This window comes from Hyla sarda, chromosome 6 (genome assembly GCF_029499605.1).
Source record: "Hyla sarda isolate aHylSar1 chromosome 6, aHylSar1.hap1, whole genome shotgun sequence".
NCBI classification, from domain to species: Eukaryota; Metazoa; Chordata; class Amphibia; order Anura; family Hylidae; genus Hyla; species Hyla sarda.
In genome coordinates, this window is record NC_079194.1 from 82,268,208 (window position 1) to 82,287,011 (window position 18,804).

An 18,804-nucleotide genomic window follows, 5' to 3' on the forward strand; every position below is an offset into this window, starting at 1 on the left:
CCTCTGTGCCAGAGAGGGATGGCGAGGACCGCGCTAGTGGACCGGTTCTAAGCCACTACAGGTTTTCACCAGAGCCCGCCGCAAAGCGGGATGGTCTTGCTGCGGCGGTAGTGACCAGGTCGTATCCACTAGCAACGGCTCACCTCTCTGGCTGCTGAAGATACTGAAGATAGGCGAGGTACAAGGGAGTAGGCAGAAGCAAAGTCGGACGTAGCAAAAGGTCGGGGGCAGGCGGCAAGATTCGTAGTCAGGGGCAACGGCAGGAGGTCAGGAACACGGACTAGGAACAGACAAGGGAACGCTTTCACTAGGCACAAGTGCAACAAGATCCGGCGAGGGAGTGCAGGGGAAGTGAGGTGATATAGGGAAGTGCACAGGTGGGAGCCAATTAAGCTAATTGGGAAGATTGGACCAGGCACCATCATTGGTGCACTGGCCCTTTAAATCGCAGAGACCCGGCGCGCGCGCGCCCTAGGGAGCGGGGCCGCGCGCGCCGGGACAGGACCGAGGGAGAGCGAGTCAGGTACGGGGACCGGGGTGCGCATCGCGAGCGGGCGCTATCCGCATCGCGAATCGCATCCCGGCTGAAGGCGGGACCGCAGCGCACCCGGTCAGTGGATCTGACCGGGGCGCTGCAACAACGAAGATGAGGCGAGCGCTCCGGGGAGGAACGGGGACCCGGAGCGCTCGGCGTAACAGTACCCCCCCCCTTGGGTCTCCCCCTCTTCTTGGGGCCAAAGAACCTGAGGAAAAAAAACTCAATTTTTCCGTGATGAGGTCCGATGCAAATTAGGAGGGGTTCTGTGTGGAAACGTACGAGACAGTCCAATCTTTTATTGTAAAAACAATAGATGTAGAGGGGTCTGGCGAGACTGGTCACAGGAACGTAGAACCTGTTGATGAGAGAGGCCAAAAAAAATTTTCCTGCAGATCCGGAATCCAAGAAGAGCATAGTAGAGAAGGAGAAGGTAGAGGCAGATATCCGCACAGGCACAGTAAGGCGTGGAGAAGCAGAGTTGACATCAAGAACTGTGTCACCTTTGTGCGGAGTCAGCGTACGTCTTCCCAGGCGGGGAGGACGGATAGGACAATCCTTCAGGAAGTGTTCGGTACCGGCATAGTACAGGCAAAGATTCTCCATGCGGCGTCGTGTCCTCTCTTGAGGTGTCAAGCAAGACCGGTCAACATGCATAGCCTCCGCGGCGGGAAGCACAGGAACAGATTGCAGAGGACCAGAGGAGAGAGGAGCCGGAGAGAAAAAACGCTTCGTGCGAACAAAGTCCATATCCAGGCGGAGCTCCAGACGCCATCCGGAAGAACGCATGTCAATGCGAGTGGCTAGATGAATGAGTTCATGTAGGTCAGCAGGAGTCTCTCGTGCGGCCAGAACATCTTTAATGTTGCTGGATAGGCCTTTTTTAAAGGTCGCGCAGAGAGTCTCACTATTCCAGGACAACTCGTAAGCAAGAGCACGGAACTGAATGGCGTACTCGCCAACGGAAGAAACACCCTGGGCCAGGTTCAGCAGGGCAATCTCGGCTGAAGAAGCTCGGGCAGGTTCCTCAAAGACACTTCGAATTTCCGAGAAGAAGGAGTGTACAGAGGCAGTGACGGGGTCATTGCGGTCCCAGAGCGGTGCGGCCCATGACAGGGCTTTTCCAGACAGAAGGCAGAACACGAAAGCCACCTTAGACCTTTCAGTAGGAAACTGGTCCGACATCATCTCCAAGTGCTGGGAACATTGCGAAAGAAAGCCACGGCAATACTTAGAGTCCCCATTAAATTTGTCCGGCAAGGACAGGCAGAGGCTAGGAGTGGCCACTCGCTGCGGAGGAGGTGCAGGAGCTGGCGGAGGAGATGATTGCTGAAGAAGTTGCGAATGTTGGTGCACAATGGTGGACACTTCCGACAGCTGGTGGGTTAGATGGGCGATCTGTCGGGCGATATCAGAGACAACTGGCAGGGGAACCTCAGCGGGATCCATGGCCGGATCTACTGTCACGATGCCGGCTGGCAGGTAGTGGATCCTCTGTGCCAGAGAGGGATGGCGAGGACCGCGCTAGTGGACCGGTTCTAAGCCACTACAGGTTTTCACCAGAGCCCGCCGCAAAGCGGGATGGTCTTGCTGCGGCGGTAGTGACCAGGTCGTATCCACTAGCAACGGCTCACCTCTCTGGCTGCTGAAGATACTGAAGATAGGCGAGGTACAAGGGAGTAGGCAGAAGCAAAGTCGGACGTAGCAAAAGGTCGGGGGCAGGCGGCAAGATTCGTAGTCAGGGGCAACGGCAGGAGGTCAGGAACACGGACTAGGAACAGACAAGGGAACGCTTTCACTAGGCACAAGTGCAACAAGATCCGGCGAGGGAGTGCAGGGGAAGTGAGGTGATATAGGGAAGTGCACAGGTGGGAGCCAATTAAGCTAATTGGGAAGATTGGACCAGGCACCATCATTGGTGCACTGGCCCTTTAAATCGCAGAGACCCGGCGCGCGCGCGCCCTAGGGAGCGGGGCCGCGCGCGCCGGGACAGGACCGAGGGAGAGCGAGTCAGGTACGGGGACCGGGGTGCGCATCGCGAGCGGGCGCTATCCGCATCGCGAATCGCATCCCGGCTGAAGGCGGGACCGCAGCGCACCCGGTCAGTGGATCTGACCGGGGCGCTGCAACAACGAAGATGAGGCGAGCGCTCCGGGGAGGAACGGGGACCCGGAGCGCTCGGCGTAACAATAATATGTCAAAGGCATAAAATACTTTTACAGAAAAGTGATTACACAGGCACTGGCATTGTATAGCACAGTGTTTCTCAACCTTTTTTGGGTCGGGGCACACCTTGGAAAAAAAAATTGCCGCGGGGCACCCCTACCAAGGTTGGCGATCAAAAAAAAGGAAAAAATGGTAAAAAACGCAATGCACTATATCTATTTATCGGTGGGTATGTAGTTTAAAGTGCTGCTTTATACAGCAACTCACAAATGACGTCTTCTCTAATTTGCATCGTTGCCTTCTCTTCTCCATCTGGTCCGGGCCATCATCACGATTTCTTCCACACACAATTCTTCACCGTTAAATCTGCAAAACAAACCTATTAGGCTCCGCACTTTTTTTTAACATGGGTGACAGAGGGGTGTAGAGGAGTGTACATGGGTGACAGGCGTGTACATGGGTGACAGAGGGGTGTAGAAAAGTGTACATGGGTGACAGATGGGTGTAGAGGAGTGTACATGGGTGACAGAGGGGTGTAGAGGAGTGTACATGGGTGACAGAGGGGTGTAGAGGAGTGTACATGGGTGACAGAGGAGTGTAGAAAAGTGTAAATTGGTGACAGATGGGTTTACATGGGTGACAGATGGGTGTAGAGGAGTGTACATGGGTGACAGATGGATGTACATGGATGACAGAGGGGTATATAGGAGTGTACATGGGTGACAGATGGGTTTACATGAGTGAAAGATGGGTGTGGAGGATTGTACATTGGTGACAGCTGGATGTACATGGGTGACAGAGGGGTATAGAGGAGTGTACATGGGTGACAGGGGGGTGTAGAGGAGTGTACATGGGTGACAGAGGATTGTAGAGGAGTGTACATGGGTGATAGATAGGTGTACATGGATGACAGAGGGGTGTAGAGGAGTGTACAGAGGGGTGTAGGGAGGTGTACAAGGTTGGCAGATGGGTGTAGAAGAGTGAATATGGATGACGGGGGCATAGGGGGTGACAGAGGGGTGGACAGGGGTGACAGAGGGGTGAATAGGGGGTGGACATGGGTGACAAGGATGTGGTCAGAGGGGTGACAAGGAAGGGTGAACATAGGTGACAGCGATGGACAGGGGTGACAGAGGGTTGGATGGAGGGGTGGACATGGATGACAGGAGGGTGGACATGGGAGACAGGGGGTCAGAGGGATGGACAAGGGTGACAAGGGGTTAAAAGAGGGACAGGAGTGACAGAGAGGGGTGGACTGGGGTGACAAAGGGACAGATGGGTGAACAGGAGGGTGGACATGGGTGACAGGGTAGACTACGGGGGTAGACGGGGGTAAACATGAGTGACAGGGATGGACAGGGGAGTGGACAAGACGGACATGGATGACAGGGGGGCGGACAAGGGTGAGAGGGGGTGGGCATGCATGACGGGGATGAAAGGAGGGTGGACATGTGTGAGAGGGGGGGTGGACATGAGTGACTGGGGGGTGGACATGGGTGACAAGGGGGGTGGACATGGTTGACAGGGGGTGGACATGGGTGACAGGGATGGACAGGGAGGTGGACAAGGCGGACATGGATGATAGGGGGGTGGACCTGGGTGACGGGGGTGGTGGGGGGTTTGGACAGGGTTGAGAAGGGGTAACAGAGCGGTAGAAAGGGCATGGTACCTTAAGCAAGCCGGCTCGTGCAGCTTGCAGTTCCACGGCAGGCACGGGAGTCCGGCGCAGATGCAGCTCGTTCCGCCCCAGGGCACCATTTTCGGCTCACTGCGCTGCAAGGGAGAGGGGGACGCAGGGGGACGCTGTGTGCGCAGTGCACACGCAGGCTTCCCTTCCCCCCCTGCTCCGTCAGTCATAAGCGCGCAGGCCGGGGTGGGACATTTAAAAATAAAAAAAAATCACGTCAAAATCCCGCGATACCATGGGCAGTGCCGAACGGCACACACGTGTGCCGCAGCACCGTGGTTGGGAATCACTGGTAAAGCAATATGCATTCTGGGCAGCAGTATACATCCACATACCTCAAACCAGGATTGAGAGAACTCCAGTAATTACATTTACCATCTTCTATGCTGTGATAAAAACCCAGTTATGGCACTGAACAAGATTGGGAACATGCTTTTTAATATTGATGGTTAGCCTTGGAGAATTGATAGTCCTGGCTGTTATTACTATGGAATCAGTACAGGACCTGCCATAGGTCCACAGGGCTATTTCTTATAAATGGCAACTAAAGAAAATAGGAATTTTGCTTAGTGCTTATAGATTCTCATAAATTTTCCAAAGCAAATGAGGAGACTTCCTCCATTATTGATGCATCCTATTAAAGACTAACTTTTAATTTGAATTCCCAAAGGGGCACTGTCAGATTTAAAAAAAAAGTTTTGTGTTGTAAATCTTGGCAAACATTAACCTTTCTAATATACTTCATAAGAAAATTTGATTTTCTTTTTTATAGAAATGATGGCTTATAAAAACATCACCACTAGGAGTCCTCATACAATACAGAACATAATCATGTCCGGCTGCAGCATCATCTTTGTCCAAGCTAAAGCAGAGGCTGAGACAAAGTCTAGTAAGCAATGGTGGGACTAGCACTTCTCTGTGCTCACTCCTGTCCTATCAGACTACAGCATGAAAACAGAAAGGAGTGGGTTACAGAGCAGCCTGCAGTAATTGGATGAAGGGACCCAGCACAGCAGACTCAGGGAGGAAGATCAGTCATGCAGAGTGAGAACATGCCCCCTCCAAATCACAGCTTGAAAAACTAAGGGAACAATCAAACAAAGGTGTTAGTGAGAGAAATATAGGTGGTAGACACATTTTATATAGTGGGACATAACAGGTACTGTTTAAAGTGAAACTGACAATCAGTTCTCCTGAACTAAACCCAATATACTCGGTTATAGTGCAGTTGAAGCAGATTAAAATGAGGTATAACTTAAACAGATACACAGTCCAGTTTTGGAGATAGACCCATTATTAGCTGGCATTACTAAGATGTTAATCTCCTGCTCTACAAACAGGAGGCGACCTGGCATGTATGAAAGCCGAAAAAATTATCCCTATTTTTGGAGATCATGGGTTGTGTATGTGTAGGCCTAGCTGGTGGTCGCAACAGCAAGGGTGATGTGGACTGATGGTAGTTTTATTAGCCAGTGGACAGGACAGCATGCAGTGGTGGGCTGGTTATAGTTGTAGTAGCCAGCGGACTGGAAACCGGGTAGTGGTGAACTGGTGAGAATTGTGGTGGTCAGTGGACAGCAGGTAGCATTGAACTGGTGGGAGGTGTAGTTTTTTCCTAATTTTTCTTTATCATTATTGGTTTATCACTCTTGCCCTGCTTGGTCTGTATACCTTTGTTTAAATTTTTTTTTTTTTTTTTTTTTTAAAGCACTAAAATGTTAAAACATTACTACAATAAAAAAGTCATACTAATATGTCATTTTTCTGATTATACATTCCTTTCATGAGTATTCATTGAACAAGTCTATATCCAGTACTTCTGAATTGTTGTTTATTTTATTGGGGATTTTGATTGAATTGAATTCATTTTATTGACTTTTGGATTTAAATTATAACAAAGAAGCAAAGGATAAAAAAGTTAAAGTCATTAAACTTTTTCTAATAAAGAAGAAGACCTTGTGGAGGATAAGGAGTCTTCGGGCTACTTTTACATCCTCCCAGTAAACATAGCCACATCTCCTTAGTTCCTGTTGCAAATTCTTCCATCAACTACTCTCGTACCATATCTTGTGTTTTTTCTGTCTCTCTTTCTTTACTGTCTCCAAGGTTCCGAAGCAAATACAAATATAATCAGAGTAGGATTAAATTATTCTTTTTCTCCTTTCTACTTTCACAAAAAGTAATGACAAATCTACAAATACAATTTGCTCAAAGGATCCCGATATCAAACACAAATGTTAGCAATATACCAACATTTTCATATTACCATGTAACATATCTGATTTAAGCGATTTTCATACCACTATATAGCATATATCAATAAAGGGAATTTGACATATCTCCCTACATCCTATGAAAGCAAAGTAAGCCTTTAATGCTGGCTCTTTTCAATTAAATTTACCCTTATACAAAAATGTTATATGAATGCATTATTACGTGTCATGGCCCCTTTAAACAGCTTGAGTTACCAGGTGATGGTCAGATCACAAGAAAGGATTTATGGTCTGTTGACTTGAATGAGCTGTAAAGCATAATCCACTACCCAGCTGTATAATACAGCATAAAATTATATTGCCCTAAATCCTCTTGAGAATAACGGGATTTAATTATATTATATTTTGTAGGATTTTAAAAGACGCCTTTTACTTCAATTTTGCAATTATGTTTTCAAACAATTTGGCTACAAAATATAGGGTGATCCGTTGCTCTCCATGTGATTTCCCATAATGCCCTGGTGTTATGTGGATTTATTTAATCAGTAATCAGATAATGTGACTGATTAGCAAACATCTCAGCATCCACAGTTCTGTAAATAAGTTTGTTAAATGGAAGGAAATGAATTTCCGCTATAAAATTGCAGGCTCAGAAACTGCGTTTTACTCCACCTGTTTTGCTAATTTTATCACATAAGGGTCTATTCACAGTGATTTGCAGCCCAGCGTGGTCTTATTTAAATATTTATAGAGCTAATACTCACATATCAGAAACCTATACTTTCAAGTTAAACAGTATATATATATATATTTTTAATTCTTTTAAAATTCTCAAGTTAATAAAATTTATTTTAATTATGATTTTGGACAGATTTGTATAGGAAACACACTATTACCGAGCATGAAGCATTAGCAAAATTCCTTTCACTTTATAATGCAACTCTGTATTTTTTATATTTGTGAATGGTTAGAAGGTACATTTGGTAAAATGACAGGTGACCTCTAAGCAGACATGGATTTCAAACACTACACTCATAGCTTGATACATCCATATACTGGCCCTCATTGTACCTCCACATTAATATGCAATCTCTAAGAAAAAATATTGTGGCATATACTCCATTGGAAACACTGAGGCTGAGTTACCAATGCAACTAGGACCATATGTAAAATGTGTACACACCCAGTACAGAAAATGTTAAATTTAAATTGGTAACCATAAACTAGGATAACAGTGTGCATCTATAGGTTTAATAGTAAAATTATGAGGCATCTGAGAAAGGACGCATGCCACAACAAAGCACAGCATGATGTTCGCTGCCTCCAGTGTGGAGTCAAGTAGTAATAGTTGTAATAATAGTAGTAAGCACACAAATTAAAGGCAGGGAAGGCCGTGCCAGCAGTGAACATGGAGGTTCAGTGGGGTGTTCCATGTGTGGGTAATAGAAAACAATAGAAGTACCTCCGATAACATAATGATCTATATGTAAAATAGACAGAGAGAGGGCTTAGGACGAAAGGGATATGGGATCCCACACCTCCAAGACTCCCAAAGTACCCTGAAGGGCTTCCAGGGTGTACCACTCATGGCAAACTTACTCATCAACTGCTGTCTATCGAAGTCCTCAACATGATGTATCAAGAAGAATCTCAATTTAATAAAGAAGCTCTTTTGTCTGATTCTTTAAGCATGTCAATGAAGTCGTAGTGTAAGAGCTTAGTCAGTCTGGATAACCTCCTTCATCGTTGGCATGGTATTTTCCATCCAATGTCCAAACAGACATTTAATTACAAACAAAAGTAGCACATGCATTCCTTTATTGGCCATTGGGGCCTAGGCTGTGGAGGGGGACCCACAGGGGATATAATGAAAGATGCAGCCCAAATAAACAAAAAATGAAACCGCAAATAAACAAAACAAAACAAAAAACCTTTTCTCTGTCATTTAAAAATGTATCCACTTTCCACAGGATAGGGAATATTTGTCTGATCATAAGTGGTCTCCAGAACATAGTCATTAAAGGGGAACTCCACCCCTAGACATCTTATCGCTTATTCAAAGGATAGGGGATAAGATGTCTAATCACGGGGGTCCTGCCACTGGGGACCCCCGCATTCTACCATGCGGCACCCACCTGTAACAGCTTCCGGAACCACTGGATGCCCTCAGGCTAATACCATCCCGACCATGGGGACGTAAGATCGTGACGTCATGACTCAGCCCCCCGTGTGACGTCACCCCCCTCAATGCAAGTCTATGGGAGGGGGCGTGAAAACTTTCACGCCCCCTCCCACAGACTTGCATTGAGGGGCGGGTGTGACGTCACACGGGGGCGGAGTCATGATGTCACAATCTTACGTCCTCGTGGTCGGGATGGTATTAGCCTGAGGGCCTCCAGCGGTCCCGGAAACCGTTACAGGTGGGTGCTGCATGGTTGAATACAGGGGTCCCCAGGGGCGGGACCCCCCGGGATCAGACATCTTATCCTCTATCCTTTGGATAGGGGGATAAGATGTCATGGGGCGGAGTACCCCTTTAATCTCCCCACTGCATGGAGAGTGGGGTCAACATGCACTTCATGCATCCTCCTTTGGACAAGGGATACATTTTCCTATGCTGCAGTATCCCTTAAAGTGGTACTCCACATTTAAAAATGTATGCCCTATCTACAGGAGGATGTATGAAATGTGTGTTGACTCCATGCTCCATGTAGTGGGAAAATGTTGGCCTTTTTTTTTTGTTAATTCCCTGTGTGGGTTCAGGTTCAATAATGTAATATTTAAACAGTGTGTACAATTCTGCACAGGGAGGTAATTCAAACTTTTTATATGGAAGGGTTTAATTTTTAGGGGGTTATCTGTATGTAAGGGGTTAAATGTATTTTTTTGTACACTTTATTAGTCACCAGTGATTGCCCTGTTTAAATGTCCCTTTAGACTCTGCTTTCAGCTTTCCCAGCAGCGATCAAAAGGGTCAATAGCTGGCAGTGGAAATTGCCACATATTTTTAGCGGAGGCCTCTGGTTACTGAAATCAGGTAAGAGAGCTGCCATATGGAGTGTGATCATGGCAGGATCCCATCAAAAATCTGGTCCTCCTCCTCCAGGATGTACCCATACATCCTGAAGTGGGAAGGGGATAGTAAATTATTTATTATACAAAAAAGGACACACATAACAGAAAATTTTAAGAGGAATGTGTCACGAAAAGATGACCTATTGTTAAAACAGGTTTTTATGTTAAACACATTTTTTAAAGAATTTTTGGAGATGTTTTTACCATCTATATTATAAAATAATCCTAAAATCTTGCGGTTTTCTTTCTGGCCATTAAGCCTAATAATATGCAGACATTTTCTGTTTTGTAGAGAAAACTTTTTAGTAGTCTTATTTTTTCCATCACAGCCTGGATAACAGGAAAATATGACACCAGTAGATAGATAAGATGGGATCAGGCCATTTACAATAGGTGTTGTCACAGCTCACCTCTGCCTCCCTGCACAATGACCTATGATCACAGAGCAAGCCTAGAAAATCCTCCATAGAAGTCAATAAGGCCTCTACAGTCTATGTTTTTTTATGCTCATGGGACTGCTGTAAAGCATATTTCTTAATTTTGCGCAGAGAGAACAGGCAATATTCAAACTGCAAATGACAAGAAGTATAAATAAATTCATTCAATTGTGGGGTACCCCTTACAATTAATCAATGCATGAAAATCAACGTAGGAATAATGCAGTATCCTTGTAAACATTTACCAGCATTAATGTGAACTCACAGTAGAGCCTTAGTATCCTCCCTGAGGATGTAAATGTATCTAGGTCGCTAAATGCTGCTAAAAAGTTCAGAGTGCGAAAGTAATTCATTAATAAATTAATTATTGTTTGCAGCAATTGCAGAAAAATCGGTTTCTGACAGTAAAAAAAACACACAAAACAGGTGTCAAATACCAGCAGCAAAAATAACTTGGAAATGCCAAGTGTGAACTTATCCTAATAGTATGTCCACTCCTGGCATAAAATTGCAGAACTCTCCTTTGCTAAATATCCATCCTATAAATCTGGGATATACAGACCGTTAGGAAATTATGAAATTCATCCCATGTGAATTATCCCTTAAGTTCCCTTATGGCTGATTTCCATTGCACCAAAGTTTTTGAAAATAAATTCTGCTCAATGTACAATTACAGTATTTTCAACCAGCCTATTTTACTTTATGTCACGATGCCGGCTGGCAGGTAGTGGACCCTCTGTGCCAGAGAGGGATTGGCGTGGACCGTGCTAGTGGACCGGTTCTAAGCCACTACTGGTTTTCACCAGAGCCCGCCGCAAAGCGGGATGGTCTTGCTGCGGCGGTAGTGACCAGGTCGTATCCACTAGCAACGGCTCACCTCTCTGGCTGCTGAAGATAGGCGCGGTACAAGGGAGTAGGCAGAAGCAAGGTCGGACGTAGCAGAAGGTCGGGGCAGGCAGCAAGGATCGTAGTCAGGGGCAACGGCAGAAGGTCTGGAAACACAGGCAAGGAACACACAAGGAACGCTTTCACTGGCACTAAGGCAACAAGATCCGGCAAGGGAGTGCAAGGGAAGTGAGGTAATATAGGGAAGTGCACAGGTGAAAACCCTAATTGGAACCACTGCGCCAATCAGCGGCGCAGTGGCCCTTTAAATCGCAGAGACCCGGCGCGCGCGCGCCCTAGGGAGCGGGGCCGCGCGCGCCGGGACAGAACAGACGGGGAGCGAGTCAGGTAGGGGAGCCGGGGTGCGCATCGCGAGCGGGCGCTACCCGCATCGCGAATCGCATCCCGGCTGGCAGCAGGATCGCAGCGCCCTGGGTCAGAGGACGTGACCGGAGCGCTGCAGCGGAGGGAGTGAAGCGAGCGCTCCGGGGAGGAGCGGGGACCCGGAGCGCTCGGCGTAACAGTACCCCCCCCCTTGGGTCTCCCCCTCTTCTTGGAGCCTGAGAACCTGAGGAGCAGACTTTTGTCAAGGATGTTGTCCTCAGGTTCCCAGGATCTCTCTTCAGGACCACAACCCTCCCAGTCTACTAAAAAAAAATTTTTCCCTCTGACCTTTTTGGCAGCCAAAATTTCCTTGACCGAGAAGACGTCCGAGGAGCCGGAAACAGGAGTGGGAGGAACAGATTTGGGAGAAAAACGGTTGAGGATGAGTGGTTTGAGAAGAGAGACGTGAAAGGCATTAGGGATACGAAGAGAAGGAGGAAGAAGAAGTTTATAAGAGACAGGATTAATTTGACACAAAATTTTGAAAGGACCAAGATAGCGTGGTCCCAACTTGTAGCTAGGGACACGGAAGCGGACATATTTAGCGGAGAGCCATACCTTGTCTCCAGGGGAAAAAATGGGGGGAGCTCTTCTTTTCTTATCCGCGAACCTCTTCATGCGTGAAGAAGCCTGTAAGAGAGAATTTTGGGTCTCTCTCCATATAATGGAAAGGTCACGAGAAATTTCATCCACAGCGGGCAGACCAGAGGGCAAGGGGGTAGGGAGGGGGGGAAGAGGGTGACGGCCGTACACCACGAAAAATGGGGATTTGGAGGAAGATTCAGAGACCCTGAAGTTATACGAAAATTCGGCCCATGGAAGGAGATCTGCCCAGTCATCCTGGCGGGAGGAAACAAAATGTCGCAAATAATCACCCAGGATCTGGTTAATTCTTTCTACTTGTCCATTGGACTGGGGATGATATGCAGAGGAAAAATTTAATTTAATCTTGAGTTGTTTACAGAGAGCCCTCCAGAATTTAGACACGAATTGGACCCCTCTATCCGAGACAATCTGCGTAGGCAACCCGTGAAGACGAAAAATGTGTACAAAAAATTGTTTAGCCAACTGAGGCGCAGAAGGAAGACCAGGAAGAGGGATGAAATGTGCCATTTTGGAGAATCGATCAACGACCACCCAAATAACGGTGTTGCCACGGGAAGGGGGTAAATCAGTAATAAAATCCATACCAATCAGAGACCAAGGCTGTTCGGGGACAGGCAGAGGATGAAGAAAACCAGCGGGCTTCTGGCGAGGAGTCTTATCCCGGGCACAGATAGTGCAGGCTCGCACAAAGTCCCCAACATCCGTCTCCAGAGTCGGCCACCAATAGAAGCGGGAGATGAGTTGCACAGATTTCTTGATGCCCGCATGACCTGCGAGATGGGAGGAGTGACCCCATTTGAGGATTCCGAGGCGTTGGCGTGGAGAAACAAAGGTCTTTCCTGGAGGAGTCTGCCTGATGGAGGCAGGAGAAGTGGAGATCAGGCAGTCAGGTGGAATGATGTGTTGCGGAGGGAGATCAACTTCTGAGGCATCCGAGGAACGAGAGAGAGCATCGGCCCTAATGTTCTTATCGGCAGGACGAAAGTGAATCTCAAAATTAAATCGGGCAAAGAACAGAGACCACCGGGCCTGGCGAGGATTCAGCCGTTGGGCCGACTGGAGGTAGGAGAGGTTCTTGTGGTCGGTGTAGATAATAACAGGAAATCTTGATCCCTCCAGCAGATGCCTCCATTCCTCAAGTGCTAATTTAATGGCTAGAAGCTCTCGATCCCCGATGGAGTAGTTCCTCTCCGCTGGAGAGAAGGTCCTAGAGAAAAAACCACAAGTGACAGCATGCCCGGAAGGATTTTTTTGTAGAAGAACAGCTCCAGCTCCTACTGAGGAGGCATCAACCTCCAATAGGAAGGGTTTGGAAGGGTCAGGTCTGGAGAGCACGGGAGCCGAAGAAAAGGCAGACTTGAGTCGTTTAAAGGAGTCTTCTGCTTGAGGAGGCCAGGACTTGGGATCAGCATTTTTCTTGGTTAAAGCCACGATAGGAGCCACAATGGTAGAAAAATGTGGAATAAATTGCCTGTAATAATTGGCGAACCCCAAAAAGCGTTGGATAGCACGGAGTCCGGAGGGGCGTGGCCAATTTAAGACGGCAGAGAGTTTGTCTGGATCCATCTGTAGTCCCTGGCCAGAGACCAAATATCCTAGAAAAGGAAGAGATTGGCATTCAAACAGACATTTCTCAATTTTGGCATAGAGTTGGTTGTCACGAAGTCTCTGAAGAACCATACGGACATGCTGGCGGTGTTCTTCTAGATTGGCAGAAAAAATTAGGATATCGTCCAGATATACCACAACACAGGAGTATAACAGATCACGAAAAATTTCATTGACAAAGTCTTGGAAGACGGCAGGGGCATTGCACAGTCCAAAGGGCATGACCAGATACTCAAAGTGTCCATCTCTGGTGTTAAATGCCGTTTTCCACTCGTCCCCCTCTCTGATGCGGATGAGGTTATAGGCGCCTCTTAAGTCCAATTTAGTGAAGATGTGGGCACCTTGGAGGCGATCAAAGAGTTCAGAGATGAGGGGTAAGGGGTAGCGGTTCTTAACCGTGATTTTATTAAGACCGCGGTAGTCAATGCAAGGACGTAGGGAGCCATCTTTTTTGGACACAAAGAAAAATCCGGCTCCGGCAGGAGAGGAGGATTTACGGATAAAGCCCTTTTTTAGATTCTCCTGGACGTATTCGGACATGGCAAGAGTCTCTGGGGCAGAGAGAGGATAAATTCTGCCCCGGGGTGGAGTAGTACCCGGGAGGAGGTCGATAGGGCAATCATAAGGCCTGTGAGGAGGTAGAGTCTCAGCTTGTTTTTTGCAGAAAACATCCGCGAAGTCCATATAGGCCTTAGGGAGACCGGTTACTGGAGGAACCACAGAGTTACGGCAAGGGTTACTGGGAACCGGTTTTAGACAGTTCTTGGAACAAGAGGACCCCCAACTCTTGATCTCCCCAGTGGACCAATCCAGGGTTGGGGAATGAAGTTGAAGCCAGGGAAGTCCAAGGAGAATCTCCGAGGTGCAATTGGGGAGGACCAAAAGTTCAATCCTCTCATGATGAGATCCGATGCTCATAAGAAGGGGCTCCGTGCGGAAACGTATGGTACAGTCCAATCTTTCATTATTTACACAATTGATGTAGAGGGGTCTGGCGAGACTGGTCACTGGGATGTTGAACCTGTTGACGAGAGAGGCCAAAATAAAATTTCCTGCAGATCCAGAGTCCAAGAAGGCCACTGTAGAGAAGGAGAAGGCAGAGGCAGACATCCGCACAGGCACAGTAAGACGTGGAGAAGCAGAGTAGACATCAAGGACTGTCTCACCTTTGTGCGGAGTCAGCGTACGTCTTTCCAGGCGGGGAGGACGGATAGGACAATCCCTCAGGAAGTGTTCGGTACTAGCACAGTACAGGCAGAGGTTCTCCATACGGCGTCGTGTCCTCTCTTGAGGTGTCAGGCGAGACCGGTCGACCTGCATAGCCTCCACGGCGGGAGGCACAGGAACAGATTGCAGGGGACCAGAGGAGAGAGGAGCCGAGGAGACGAAACGCCTCGTGCGAACAGAGTCCATATCTTGGCGGAGTTCCTGACGCCTTTCAGAAAAACGCATGTCAATGCGAGTGGCTAGGTGAATAAGTTCATGTAGATTAGCAGGAATTTCTCGTGCGGCCAGAACATCTTTAATGTTGCTGGATAGGCCTTTTTTGAAGGTCGCGCAGAGGGCCTCATTATTCCAGGACAATTCTGAAGCAAGTGTACGGAATTGTACGGCATACTCGCCAACGGAAGAATTACCCTGGACCAGGTTCAACAGGGCAGTCTCAGCAGAAGAGGCTCGGGCAGGTTCCTCAAAGACACTTCGGATTTCCGAGAAGAAGGAGTGTACAGAGGCAGTGACGGGATCATTGCGGTCCCAGAGCGGTGTGGCCCATGACAGGGCTTTTCCGGACAGAAGACTGACTACGAAAGCCACCTTAGACCTTTCAGTGGGAAACAGGTCCGACATCATCTCCAGATGCAGGGAACATTGGGAAAGAAAGCCACGGCAAAACTTAGAGTCCCCATCAAATTTATCCGGCAAGGATAAGCGTATCCCAGGAGCGGCCACTCGCTGCGGAGGAGGTGCAGGAGCTGGCGGAGGAGATGACTGCTGAAGCTGTGGTAGCAACTGTTGTAGCATAACGGTCAGTTGAGACAGCTGTTGGCCTTGTTGCGCTATCTGTTGTGACTGCTGGGCGACCACCGTGGTGAGGTCAGCGACAACTGGCAGAGGAACTTCAGCGGGATCCATGGCCGGATCTACTGTCACGATGCCGGCTGGCAGGTAGTGGACCCTCTGTGCCAGAGAGGGATTGGCGTGGACCGTGCTAGTGGACCGGTTCTAAGCCACTACTGGTTTTCACCAGAGCCCGCCGCAAAGCGGGATGGTCTTGCTGCGGCGGTAGTGACCAGGTCGTATCCACTAGCAACGGCTCACCTCTCTGGCTGCTGAAGATAGGCGCGGTACAAGGGAGTAGGCAGAAGCAAGGTCGGACGTAGCAGAAGGTCGGGGCAGGCAGCAAGGATCGTAGTCAGGGGCAACGGCAGAAGGTCTGGAAACACAGGCAAGGAACACACAAGGAACGCTTTCACTGGCACTAAGGCAACAAGATCCGGCAAGGGAGTGCAAGGGAAGTGAGGTAATATAGGGAAGTGCACAGGTGAAAACCCTAATTGGAACCACTGCGCCAATCAGCGGCGCAGTGGCCCTTTAAATCGCAGAGACCCGGCGCGCGCGCGCCCTAGGGAGCGGGGCCGCGCGCGCCGGGACAGAACAGACGGGGAGCGAGTCAGGTAGGGGAGCCGGGGTGCGCATCGCGAGCGGGCGCTACCCTCATCGCGAATCGCATCCCGGCTGGCAGCAGGATCGCAGCGCCCCGGGTCAGAGGACGTGACCGGAGCGCTGCAGCGGAGGGAGTGAAGCGAGCGCTCCGGGGAGGAGCGGGGACCCGGAGCGCTCGGCGTAACACTTTATAGCACACAAGATATAACAAAAAATACTATGTTCAATAGCTGAACATTCTGGCTGCATGAAACATGCTTTAGACAAATGATAAGCAGTTTTGGTATTCTACATTTCTAAAACATATATCGGAACACATGCAAATTAGTCTGCAGGTAACTGGGTAAAAGGAGAGTTCTGTGGGACATGGAGAGTTAAAGTAAAACATGGCCCCTAACAAGAGCTGCCAAATGTATTAAAGTTTTCAAATCCACAATATTGGATCCACAACTGCAGATTTTACAAGGAAATTCTTATGTACTTTTCATAAAACCCACAGCTGTAGATTTTACACCTGCGGATCCGCAAGTGCAGAACCTGTGTGTATAAATACACCCTCAAGATAGACATTCAGATTGGACTGTGATAACAAATGTTAATTGTTTCCTGTCAGTTGTGTGTAAAGATTGGTTATGAAAGGAAAACATATAGGTAGACCAGGGAAGACATCAAAGCATCAGGATAGAAAACTCAAAGCAATATGCCTTAAAAAAAAGAAAATGTGCAAAAAGACTAATAAAAAACTAAAAGGTGAAAACGGAAGCCAATGTGTGTAACAAAGCTGTAGAAAATTGACTGAATTAAATGGTAGATGAAAATCAACCCTAACATCTACAGTAAATAGAGGAAAACAAGGTTACAGTCAACTAAAAAGAATTCATCATATAGTACAGAAAACTGGATGAAAATGTGTAACAACACAACCATTAGGATATTTTTGCAGGGGTGCATAGAAGTCATAGGAAATGCTGTCAGAAGTCACAACTTACAAAAAAAAAGTCACCATAAATAGGAGTATTAAGAAAGGAATATATTATGCACCTATTGTGTACTTTTTGCAAATGTCTTCTTTTAAATAAGTTATTATTCTTATTTTTTTATTTTTATTACTATTCAGCTATTGTAGTGAATATTTCAATCACAAACCTGAATATGTGAACACACCCAAACAGAGAAAGAAAAGGATATTTAATTATATCCCTATTATTGGTGAAATTGGGAGATAGATTTCTACTTTCTTAGACCTTTCTTCAAAAATGGGTTTCCAATATGGAGTACTCCCACTTCTAGATCAATCAGACCAAGGACATGTGGAGTTTCAACATCATGGATGGATAATACAATCTATAAATCATGTTAATTTGTATATAAACAATAGTTAAAAATAAGGGAGGATTTTTTTAAACTCATACCATAAATATTCCCCCATTTGTATATCCGATACATGACCTAGTTTTTTTCCCCATCTGCAGTGACTTTTAAAAGTTGACTTATCCTATTATAATCCACCAGAGCTTTATAAATGTTCCTTCAGTTCCTTCTTCCTGCGTTTTCTCTCTCTAAGCTTTATATATCCCAATTAAAGGAATAAAAAATGCATTCTATGTTCCAAAATACATTTTTGGAAGGCATTTCCAGTTATACAAAGGTAAACCACTGTTTAAAATATATTAAAACCTAAGTGATATTAATATATTGAAGTATACCTCAGACTTAAATTTTCTTTTATTTGCAACCTAAGTAATTTGTATTGATACAATTTTTATTAGATTTGGCAAGTTCTTAAATATTTTGAACTTGGGTTGATCAAATTTAACCATCTCCACCTTTGTCCAGCAGTCTGGTTTTTGGAGGACCCCCTAAGCTCCTGCTGTCCTTATAGCCCTAACTTTATTCACAAATGTCTAGGAATTCATCCTTATATCACAAAGTATTTTAAAAATGAAATTTTTTCTGCAAAAAACTAAAGATGTCCTTTAAACAAGCAGCTGCTCATGACAAGTGTTGGGCAAATTAATCCTGGCAAACCCGCTGAATTCGGTCCAAAAGTTTGAAAAAAAATTCTGTTCAGCATCATTACGAATCTCGGGTGGCTTGCTTCAGCTGAATCGACTTACATACAGTGGATTTTGCATAAACTCTTCCCTCCAAGTCCCCTTGTTAACCCTTTCATTAAGTTTAAAAACATAAAATCTTTTTTCTTCATGTGGCTGTTCATCATACCTTTTAAATCAGAGGTGACCAGAGCACAACCACATATCCAACTGGTAACATCATGAGCCCCTATGATCATCTTATTGTTTTTTTTGTTTTTTTTTTTGTCTTAAAGGAAGAAGACTGGATGACTTTAGGTCAATAAATAAAGAATATTTTCATATAAGAGAGGGTTTATGAGGGGAGTTATATTTCAATAAAACAATTTTAAACCTGGAGTTTGTGTCTTCATTTCATAATTGGCTTAGTAGTAGAAGCCACCTCATGAAAGGTGTCCATAAGCTTAGGTTTAGTGCAAAGTAAAGTAAAAAGTCTAGCACTTACCCCCCC